The following is a 12,120-nucleotide window of genomic DNA, read 5'->3' on the forward strand; positions in this document are numbered from 1 at the left end:
ACACCAGCTCTGTGGCCTACCACCTCATCTGTAAAATGGAGTTAAAAATCTTCCTCTTGGTGTTGTTAAAAGGTTCAATGAAGTAACACGAGAAAACGCAACAGAATGTTTGGTAATTATGTGTCCTCAATACTGGTTTCCTCCTTTTTCTCCTGCGATGAGAAAATCATTCAGATATCAGCACCATGATTTATTTTGCAAAATGCTGTGCCTCAATTTTTCTACTCATAGTAGAAGAGATTATTGTTCTGTAAATATTCACTCCCATAATCCCCTAACTCTGGGAGGAGTGCACTACCTCACCCCACAGAAGCTGGGCTTGGCCGTGTGACTTGCCTCAAGGTTGTTGGAGCACACTCCTCTGTCTTCTGGCTGCTATAACAAAATACCAGACACTGGGAATTTTATGAACAACAAAAATTTATTTCTCACAGTTCTGGAGGCTGGGAGTCTAAGTTCAGAGTGCCTGCCCAGTCAGGTTGTGGTGAAAGCCTGCTGCAGACTTCTCTCTGTGTCCTCACGTGGCGAGGGATCTCTCTGGAGACTCTTTTAAAAGTGCACTAATCCCAGTCATGAGAATGGAGCACTCCTGACCTAATCACCTCCCAAAGGATAAACCCAAGGAGAAACACGCCAAGACATAGTAGTCAAATTGATAAAAATTAAAGACAGAGAAAAGTTATTAAAAGCAACAAGGGAAAAATGACAAATAACATACAAGGGAACTCCCATCAGGTTAACAGCTGATTTCTCAACAGAAACTCTGCAAGCCAGAAAGGAGTGGCATATTTTTCAAGTGATGAAAGGGAAGAACCTACAACCAAGAATACTCTGCCCAGCAAGGATCTCATTCAGATTTGACGGAGAAATCAAAAGCTTTACAGACAAGCAAAAGGTAAGAGAATTCAGCACCACCAAACCAGCTCTACAACAAATGCTAAAGGAATTTCTCTAAGCAGGAAACATAAGAGAAGAAAAGGACCTACAAAAACAACAACAAAACAATTAAGAAAATGGTAATAGGAACATACATATCGGTAATTACCTTGAATGTAAATGGACTAAATGCCCCAACCAGAAGACACAGACTGGCTGAATGGATACAAAAACAAGACCCAAATATATGCTGTCTACAAGAGACTCAACTTCAGACCTAAGGACACATACAGACTGAAAGTGAGGGGATGGGAAAAGATATTCCATGCAAATGGAAATCAAAAGAAAGCTGGAGTAGCAATACTCATATCAGATAAAATAGACTTTAAAATAAAAAAATGTTACAAGAGACAAGAAAGGACACTACATAAAGATCGAGGGATCAAGCCAAGAAGAAGAGATAACAATTATAAATATATATGCACCCAATATAGGAGCACCTCAATACATAAGGCAAATACTAACAACCATGAAAGAGGAAATTGACAGTAACACAATAATAGTGGGGGACTTAAACGCCCCACTTGCACCAATGGACAGATCATCCACACAGAAAATTAATAAGGAAACACAAGCTTTAAATGACACAATAAATCAGCTTAATTTAATAGATAGCTATAGGACATTACATCCAAAAACAGCAGATTACACATTCTTCTCCAGTGCACATGGAACATTCTCCAGGATAGATCACATTTTGGGTCATAAAGCAAGCCTTGGTAAATTCAAGAAAATTGAAATCATGTCAAGCATCTTTTCTGACCACAGTGCTATGAGATTAGAAATCAACTACTGGAAAAAAACTGTAAAAAACACAAACACATGGAGGCTAAACAATACGCTACTAAATAACCAAGAGATCACTGAAGAAACCAAAGAGGAAATCAAAAAATACCTAGAGACAAATGACAGTGAAAACACAACGATCCAAAACCTATGGGATGCAGCAAAGGCAGTTCTAAGAGGGAAGTTTATAGCAACACAATCCCACCTCAAAAAACAAGAAAAATCCCAAATAAACAATCTAACCTTACACCTAAAGAACCTAGAGAAAGAAGAGCAAACAAAACCCAAAGTTAGTAGATGGAGAGAAATCATAAAGATCAGAGCAGAAATAAATGAAATAGAGACAAAGAAAACAATAGCAAAAATCAATAAAACTAAAAGCTGGTTCTTTGAGAAGATAAATACAATTGATAAACCCCTAGCAAGATTCATCAAGAAAAAGAGGGAGAGGACTCAAATCAATAAAATTAGAAAGGAAACAGGAGAAGTTACAACAGACACTGCAGAAATAAAAAGCACCATAAGAGATTACTGCAAGCAACTATATGCCAATAAAATGGACAACCTGGATGAAATGGACAGATTCTTAGAAAGGTATAAACTTCCAAGACTGAATCAGGAAGACGTAGAAAATATGAACAGACCAATCACAAGTAATGAAATTGAAACTGTGATTAAAAATCTCCCAACAAACAAAAGTCCAGGACCAGATGGATTTACAGGTGAATTTTATCAAACATTTAGAGAAGAGCTGACACCCATCCTTCTCAAACTCTTCCAAAACATTGCAGAGGAGGGAACACTCCCAAACTCATTTTATGAGGCCACCATCACCCTGATACCAAAACCAGACAAAGATACCACAAATAAAGAAAATTACACCAATATCACTGATGAATTTAGATGCAAAAATCCTCAACAAAATACTAGCTAACAGAATCCAACAACACATTAAAAGCATCACACACCATGATCAAATGGGGTTTATCCCTGGAATGCAAGGATTCTTCAATATACGCAAATCAATCAATCAATGTGATACACCATATTAATAAACTGAAGGATAAAAACCAGGTGATCATCTCAATAGATGCAGAAAAAGCTTTTGACAAAAGTCAACACCCATTTATGGTAAAAACTCTCCAGAAGGTGGGCAGAGAGGGAACCTACCTCAACATAATAAAGGCCATATATGACAAACCCACAGCAAACATCATTCTCAATGGTGAAAAACTGGAAGCATTCCCTCTAAGATCAGGAACAAGACAAGGATGTCCACTCTTGCCACTACTATTCAACATAGTTTTGGAAGTCCTTGCCACAGCAATCAGAGAAGAAAAAGAAATAAAAGGAATCCAAATTGGAAAAGAAGTAAAACTGTCACTGTTTGCAGATAACATGATATTATACATAGAAAATCCTAAAGATGCCACCAGAAAACTACTTGAGCTAATCAACGAATTTGGTAAAGCTGCAGGATACAAAATTAACACACAGAAATCTCTTGCATTTCTATACACTAACAATGAAAGGTCAGAAAGAGAAATTAAGGAAACAATCCCATTCACCATTGCAACAAAAAGAATAAAATACCTAGGAATAAACCTAACCAAGGAGGTAACAGACCTGTACTCAGAAAACTATAAGACACTAATGAAAGAAATCAAAGAACACACAAACAGATGGAGGGACATACCATGTTCTTGGATTGGAAGAATCAACATTGTGAAAATGACTATACTACCCAAAGCAATTTACAGATTCAATGCAATCCCTATCAAATTACCAATGGCATTTTTCACAGAACGAACAAGAAATTTTATGATTTGTGTGGAAACACAAAAGACCCCGAATAGCCAAAGCAATCTTGAGAAGGAAAGATGGAGTTGGTGGAATCAGGCTTCCTGACTTCAGGCTATACTACAAGGCTACAGTGATCAAGACAGTATGGTACTGGCACAAAAACAGAAATATAGATCAATGGAACAGGATAGAAAGCCCAGAGATAAACTACAGTCAACTCATCTATGACAAAGGAGGCAAGGATATACATTGCAGAAAAGACAGCCTCTTCAATAAGTGGTGCTGGGAAAACTGGACAGCTACATGTAAAAGAATGAGATTAGAATACTCCCTAATGCCATACACAAAAATAAACTCAAAATGGATAAAAGACCTAAATGTAAGGCCAGACACTATAAAACTGCTAGAGGAAAACATAGGAAGAACACTCTTCGACGTAAATAACAGCAAGATCTTTTTTGATCCACCCCCTAGAATAATGGAAATACAAACAAAAATAAATAAGTGGGACCTACTGAAACTTCAAAGCTTCTGCACTGCAAAGGAAACTATAAGCAAGACGAAAAGACAACCCTCAGACTGGGAGAAAATATTTGCAAATGAATCAACAGACAGAGGACTAATCTCCAAAATATATAAACAGTTTATCCAGCTCAATATCAAAAAAACAAGGAACCCAATCAAAAAATGGGCAGAAGACCTAAACGGGCATTTCTCCAAAGGAGACATATGGATGGCCAAGAGGCACATGAAAAGCTGCTCAACATCACTAATTATTAGAGAAATGCAAATCAAAATGACAATGAGGTATCACCTCACACTGGTTAGAATGGGCATCATCAGAAAATCTGCAAATCGTAAATGCTGGAGAGGATGTGGAGAAAAGGGAACGCTCTTGCACTGTTGGTGGGAATGTAAATTGATACAGCCACTATGGAGAACAGTATGGAGGTTCCTTGCAAAACTATAAATAGAGTTACCATATACCCCAGCAATCCCACTGCTGGGCATATACCCAGAGAACACCATAATTCAAAAAGACACATGCACTCCAATGTTCAGTGCAGCACTATTTACAATAGCCAGGACATGGAAGCAACCTAAATGTCCATCAACAGATGAATGGATAAAAAAGATATGGTACATAAATACAATGGAATATTACTCAGCTGTAAAAAGCAATGAAACTGGGACATTCTTAGAGACATGGATGGACCTAGAGACTGTCATACAGAGTAAAGTGAGTCAGAAGGAGAAAAACAAATACCGTATATTAACACATATATGTAGATTATAGAAAAATGGTACAAATCAACTGGTTTGCAAGGCGGAAATAGAGACACAGATGTAGAGAACAAACATACGGACACTAAGTGGGGAAAGTGGGGAGGCTTGGGGGGGAATGAATTGGTAGATTGGGATACCAAATTGTACGCTCTAAATATATGCAGTTTATTGTATGTTAACTGTATCTCAATAAAGTTTCCAAAAAAAAAATTGGGACTTTAAGGAGAAATCCTACCACACACCCAAAAAAAAAGCGCGCTAATCCCAGTCATGAGAGTGGAGCACTCCTGACCTAATCACCTCCCAAAGGCCTTACCTCTTGATTTCATCACCTTAGGGGTCAGGTTTCAACACACGAATTTTGTGGGACACAAACATCCAGACCATAGCATTATCCAACTTTTGGTTTGGATTTGGCCATGTAACTTGCTTTGGCTAATGAGATGCTAGAAGAAGAGCTACATAAGGGGCTTGAAATGTGTTTATGGAGTTGGGTGTGTCCCCTTATATTTGCCTATGAGCACATGCCACAGGCAGGCCACTGGTCCAAGGAACAAACTCAGATCCAACCTATAGCCAACCTGAGCTGAGCCCAGCCAAGATCATCAGAGCCATGCCAGACAACCTATAGACATAAGAGCAAGAATAAATCATTGCTCTTTTAAAACACTGAGTTTGGGATGGCTTATTATGCAGTAATAGCTAACTGATATACTATGTGAAAAATTAGTTTTATAACCTTAGATTATTCCTTGTGTGAGTGATGAAATGAAGACACGTGGATATCAAAAGTAAAATCACATGCCAATATAAAGGATGTATAAGTAACTACTGAGCTACTTGTTTTTGACATTTCATTATATATGAAATTTCTGTTACATTTTTGGAAGCATCTCTCTCTCTTTCTTTTTCTTTCCTTCCTTCCTTCCTTCCTTCTGTGTGTGTGTGTGTGTGTTGATCTTTCACAAAGAGTCCTGTATTCATTGAAATTTTTGACAAAACTTTAAAGTACAGGAGGCATTTGGTGCACTCCTTTAAAAATAACTTTTCGAATGACAGCCACTCTATTTTCTCCCAGGGGAAGTATTTCCCATACAAAATTTGCATTTTACAGAACAGTTGGTTGCGTGAGCCTTCTGTCTCTGCAATTGAGTTATAATTATGATAAAGTGCAGGTAAATGGAGTTGCATTTTAAAGAGCTTTCAAGGGACTGGAAGACTTTAATATCCACTTCAAACATTGGAAACCTCAAAGAAGTTATTCAGAAGGATACAGCTTCGTACAATCAAGTCCTCAAATATAGAAAAACATATTTAATATCAAAGTTATCATGTTTGATAAAGATGAAAGATTCAAGGCAGTGCTTCTCAGACTTTAATGTGCAAATTCTGATTCAGCAGGCCTGGTGGGGCCCATGACACTGCATTTCTAACAAGTTTCCAAGTCATGCTGATGTTGCTGGCCATACTTTGAGTAGCACAGTTTAATAGAGTCCCTCAGAGGGTCCCCTGCAAGACTGAGTTCCAGGTACCCACAGTGGTAACCTATTCATTAGTGCTTCTTTTGTGACTTTTTCCTCCCTTCATTCTCTCACGTTCCCTCTCCCTCAGCATGTACCCTGGGGGTCACCTCCCAAATGCACTGCTCAACGCAGAATCTCCTTTAAGGAAACCCCAAATTAAAACATCCCTTGCACTGAAGGTGCATGTTTGATAATCTTTCTCCTGCACTGACCTGAAAGCTTCTTGAGCAAGTGGGTTCCATTTATCCCACACAGAACCTGGCACAGAGCAGGTGCTTGAAACAAATTTGGTTCACCTAGGGTGGCCACGGTGGTCCTAGCTCTAGGCTGTGGTTACCCCATGCTCAAGTGACTCAACTGAAGATGGTGCCCAACAGACACCCTCATGCTCATCCTGAGGTTGGGGGTAAGCATTCTCCCAACACTGAAGTGTATAGGAGGGATCTCAACACCAAGATGGAGAAGCAAAAGGCTTCCCCAAACCTCTACTTCACCCTCCCCACTTTTCTAAAGACAGTGGAGCAACCCTAGGTGGCAGTGAATGGTCTAGGCACCTGCTGCCCAGAATCCAAAAGCAAAAGCTCCTATAAGCACAGATGCTCACAACCTGTGGGCCCCAATGAGACATCAGTAACCTTGGCTTAGTTTAGCTGGCCTCTTAAAAAACTGTCTCTAAGCTGATCAAGAGCTAACACAGAGTTCTTGGGTGCCATGACTCCTTCCTGCCATCACTGATAAGGCAGGGGCAGGGAAGATGTTGAGATGCTCACTCTTTTCACTGACTTCTTTGAACAAAACCCATGTGCCCAGCCAAGACTCATCTTTTCTCTGAGTGGATCTCTCTCCTTCATCCTTTGCCCATAAAAAGCCAGAGCTTGGGGAACTCAAAGGTTAGAAGAGCAGTTTCCAAAGTGGGGTACAGACTACATAAGAGGTACAGAAGACGGTCGACTGGAGTCAGGTGAAAGAACATATATTAGTCCTTTCACTTATCTTTTATCTGGAAGTAAGATTTACCAATAATAAATACATGGATAGATGAAAGTACACGTAAGTGATTTATAAGTGAATATGCATATTTTGGGGATGCATTGTCAAACAGTTTTTACTGATGGGATGGGTGGCCCCAAAAGTTTAAAGACTAGTTAGAAAACCTCATAAGCTTCTGATGACTCAAATTCCCCCTCCAGCTAGTCTCTATCACTACCCCGTCAGGGACAATGCTAATTCTCAAGATCTAACCCAGTGCTTAAAGGGCAGCTGAAAGAAGGGCAGAGGTGAGGAGGTAATCCAGAGAGCCCCAATCTATTGGTTGAGCCCCGTAATGAGTGTTGTTCCATCCCTTTAGGGGAAAGTTTTCTGTCAGTCTTATCTGTTTCCCTTGCTCTCCTACCCAGCCCAGGAAGGAGATGTCTACTTACTACCCAACGATCTTAACTGAACTTCCAAGAGATATCAGGTTATTGTTGCCTGGAAACAACCCAATGGGCAGTCTTGAGGAGTGGGGATTTCTAATCAAGTTTCCTTGTGGCTCTTTGAAGTGGACAAAGCTAAATCTCTGCTTGTAGAGCCAGGTGAGCTGAGCTGTGAGCCAGGTGAACCAGGTAACAGCCCCCTCCTCTATCCAGCCCTGCCTTCCTTCATATCATAGTGCCCAGAGCCAGCCAGGCTGGCAGGCACAGTAGTTTACAAGCCCAGCAACCTGAGAGCCTCTGGATAGTCTAGTTGCACAGGAAAAGTGCACCAAACATCCCGCACACACCTGTCAACTCATTAAATCTTCCATGAGTCCAGGAGAGTCTGTCATCATAGCAAATCTGGGGAGTGTGCATTTGGCACCTCCCAGACAGCGCCACCAAGTTTGCAGAATTCTCAGCTTTGTACTTGCTTAGGGAGGCACAAGACTGGGAGCCTGGGGGCCTCAGACTGTGAGAGTTGCCTTCTCCTCCATGCACTGTGTATATCAAATGACAAGGGGCAGTGCTGGCCCAGGGCCAGGATGTGCTCCAACCATGAGGTGCTAGGTGGCGAGGTGCTAGGTGGCGAGGTGACAGGATAAAAAGGCATGTGATTGCTGTCCTCATTCACTGAGCAATGTGGTAATTACTTAATTGAAGATGAAAGGGCTATTTGCAGGCAGTGGTGGTGGCAAGTGTTTTCTTCTGCATGTCTGTCTTCAACATGCCCTTTCCTGCTTCCTGGTAATGACAATAACTTGCACTTTCAAGCCTGTCCTTTCTGATTTATTCTTCCCTACTATTTCATTCATTTCATGACAAACCAATGGGAAGTCAGAAAAAGATTTTCATCTTAAAAGGTAAAGGCTAGACAAGTATTCTTTGTTCTGATAAATGCAGACCACGTGTCATGAATGCTCTACCACCGAAAACAGACTCTATGAATCAGCGCTTCCACCCTGTTTGTAATTTGTATCTTTGTAGAACCATCCTGGCAATGAATGAGTTGCTGTCATCAGTCTAGCGGAACCGAGGTTCTTTTTTGTTGTTAAATGACACTGTTATTGTCTTTTCTGTGGCCAGTAGCAATTCTTCCTAGTGACCCTGGTCTGCTGAAATGCTGACTGTCTGTGACACAACAGCTCTGCTGATGCCACTTGGCCAGATGTCAGGCTGGTGCCCATTGATCGTTGAACTGTCTGATGACAAAAGAGTAAGTCACCCTGCCTTGACTTGAACCAGTTAGGATTCTGTTCCCCTGGCCCCTACTCTGTCTTTGATTGCAGAGGAAAATAGGTATATTGGCTAATGCTAAAAAGACAAGATCTAAATGTGCTTGGAAAGCCTGTTCCAAGCATTGTCAGAGGTGGGCTGTAACCGTGTATAATTCTGGACCATAGCTCCTGGTAGGGCCCCATTTACCCTCTGTGGGTCACAAACCATTAAAACTAGGAACTTTCTAAATTCTGCATCTTCCCACATTATGTTCAGTCCTCTGGAATGCCTCCCTCTGACTTTGAAAATTCCTACCCTTCCTTTAAGAAGGCTCAGTTCAAAAGTCACGTCCTCTCTGATGGATCCTAACCCCTCCCCAGCCCAGGAGAATCCTAGTGTCGCCCTGGGTGGAGGTGAGAGTAGGTTCCATGCCATGAAAAATATAGGTTCAAATCTACACTGCTTCAAACCCCTAATTCTATTTCCCTTAAAGCCCAAAGACTTTCCCAAAAGCCTGTGAGTTTGTGCTTATGGAGATCAGCAGTTTTGCAGTCTCTATTTTGTACTGCATCAATCCAGAAAGGAAATTTAACCCCTTCACCATTTGCACGTAAAACAACAAAGAGATCAAGCAGCCCTGTAGCAGATCTCACTGAAGGGCTGATACACAGCAGGAGTTGGCAGAGCCTGCGGGTGGGGGAGAAATTGGGGACCAGGGGCATATAGCATATCACCTAATAGCTGAAAATCTAATTTAGACATTCCTGTTCCTCAAAAGTCTTTTTTCCAAACAATAGTGGGCTCCCCACAAAGCACCAGTATCCTGCTGGGCCCTGACTCTTCGTCTTTGACCTACAGAATAGCTTGGCCAACTCCTAGGGCCTCTCTGATGCCTTGACTCCACTGAAAACCCAGGTGTAAGCGTCCCACTCTCTGCCCCAATCACTTATCCAGAGAAGTTCTCTACCTGAGCAGAGCACTGGGACTCACCATTAAGATATCATTTCCCACCGAGTTACATGATCCACTCCTTCATTTGTAATATGAGCATTTTGCATGTTTCCCTATTTTCATCCCATTCATACAGATATATATCATTTATGTGCATGTCTGGATTGATACAGTGCATTTTGTCTTTAATCCATGATTCCTAGCGAGACACTGAAAAGTTCAGAAGTGACCTGAGCAGATTTGTGAGTTTGTTTTTTTTTAATAGCTCTGAATTTTTAATGTAAGGAATATATTGTATTAGGGCAAAGAGATTGTAGGAGACTTCCTATAGAGTCCAGGAAGGAATCAAGACAGCTTAGATTAGGACAGTGAGAAAGGAGAATTTTGTTGGATCCAGAAGACATTTTGGAGGCAAAAAAAGTGGGATTCGGGAATTGGTTGGATATGCGTAGTGAAAAAGATTGAAGTGTGAAGGATGCACATGGACCTCTGGCTACAACAATAGGTTCTATTCATGGAGCTGGGGGCTGGGAAAGGAAGACGCTCTTTTGGATATGTTTGATTTGAGATGTTGGCCAAGTGGAGAGGACTGGGAGGTGAGTGGATCCACAATTGTAGAGATCAGGCTGGAATTAGAGATCCAAGAGTTGTTGGGACCTGGACGGAGCTGGAAGCTGTGCCTATGGATGGGATCACTGAAGGAGCTTATAAAATAGGGTAAGGACCGAAGACCCTGGCCCTGTAGAACTAGACCAGCAGAGGAAGAGCAGTCACAAAGGTAGAAGGAAAATCAGAAAAAAATCATGTCTCAGGAAACAAGGAAGTTTAAAAAAGAAGTGGGGACTTCCGTGGTAGCACAGTGGTTAAGAATCCGCCTACCAATGCAGGGGACATGGGTTCGATCCCTGGGCCGGAAAGATCCCACATGCCACAGAGTAACTAAGCCTGTGCTCCACAACTACTGAGGCTGCGCTCTAGAGCTCACAAGCCACAACTACTGAAGCCCATGTACCTAGAGGCTGTGCTCCGCAACAAGAGAAGCCACAGCAGTGAGAAGCTTGTGCACCACAACAAAGAGTAGCCCCGAGAGAAAAAGATGGCGGCGAAGTAGAGAGACGTGGAGTGCATCCCTCTCCACAGATGCATTGGGAATGCACGGAAGGACGCAGTCATTCCCACAGAGAACCAGCTGAACACCAGCAGACGGCCTCGGACACCGGATGGGACTGCGGGGAGCCCGACATAGCCGACTGAATATTCGTCTAATCCAATACTTGGACATTAGTCTGAGGCTTGGACAGTCTTCTATAAACACCTCTATCACCAGGACAAGCAACCCCAAAAGCTTGGACAACCATGAGGAAACAAAGAAACACCATGCAGGCAAAGGAGCAGGAAAAAAACCCACAAGACCAAATAAATGAGGAGGAAATAGGAAAAATGCCTGAAAAAGAATTTAGAGTAATGATAGTAAAAATGATACAAAATCTCGATAACAAATTAGAGAAAGTACAAGAAACAGTTCATAAGAACTCAGAAAAACAAACAGCAATGGATAACAAAATAACTGAAATTAAAAATACTCTAGATGCTCTAACCAGCAGAATGACTGAGGCAGAAGAACGAATAAGTGAGTTGGAAGATAGAATGGAAGAAATAAACGCCACAGAGCAGGAAAAAGATAAAAAAATAAAAAGACTAGAAGACAGCCTCAGAGACCTCAGTGATAACCTTAAACGTACCAACATTCGAATTATAGGCATCCCAGAAGAAGAAGAAAACAAGAAAGGGTCTGTGAAAATATTTGAAGAGGTTCTAGTGGAAAACTTCCCCAACATGGGAAAGGAAATAATGAACCAAGTCCAAGAAGCACAGAGAGTCCCATACAGAATAAACCCAAGGAGAAATACACCAAGACACATATTAATCAAACTAACGACAATTCAACACAAAGAAAAAATATTAAAAGCAGCAAGAGAAAAGCAACAAACAACATATAAGGGAAAACCCATCAGGATAACAGCTGACCTTTCTACAGAAACTCTGCAGGCCAGAAGGGAATGGCAGGATATACTGAAAGTCCTGAAAGAGAGAAACCTACAGCCAAGAATACTTTACCCAGCAAGAATCTCATTCAGATTTGAGGGAGAAATCAAAAGCTT

This window comes from Hippopotamus amphibius, chromosome 13 (assembly GCF_030028045.1).
Source record: "Hippopotamus amphibius kiboko isolate mHipAmp2 chromosome 13, mHipAmp2.hap2, whole genome shotgun sequence".
In the NCBI taxonomy this organism is placed as follows: Eukaryota; Metazoa; Chordata; class Mammalia; order Artiodactyla; family Hippopotamidae; genus Hippopotamus; species Hippopotamus amphibius.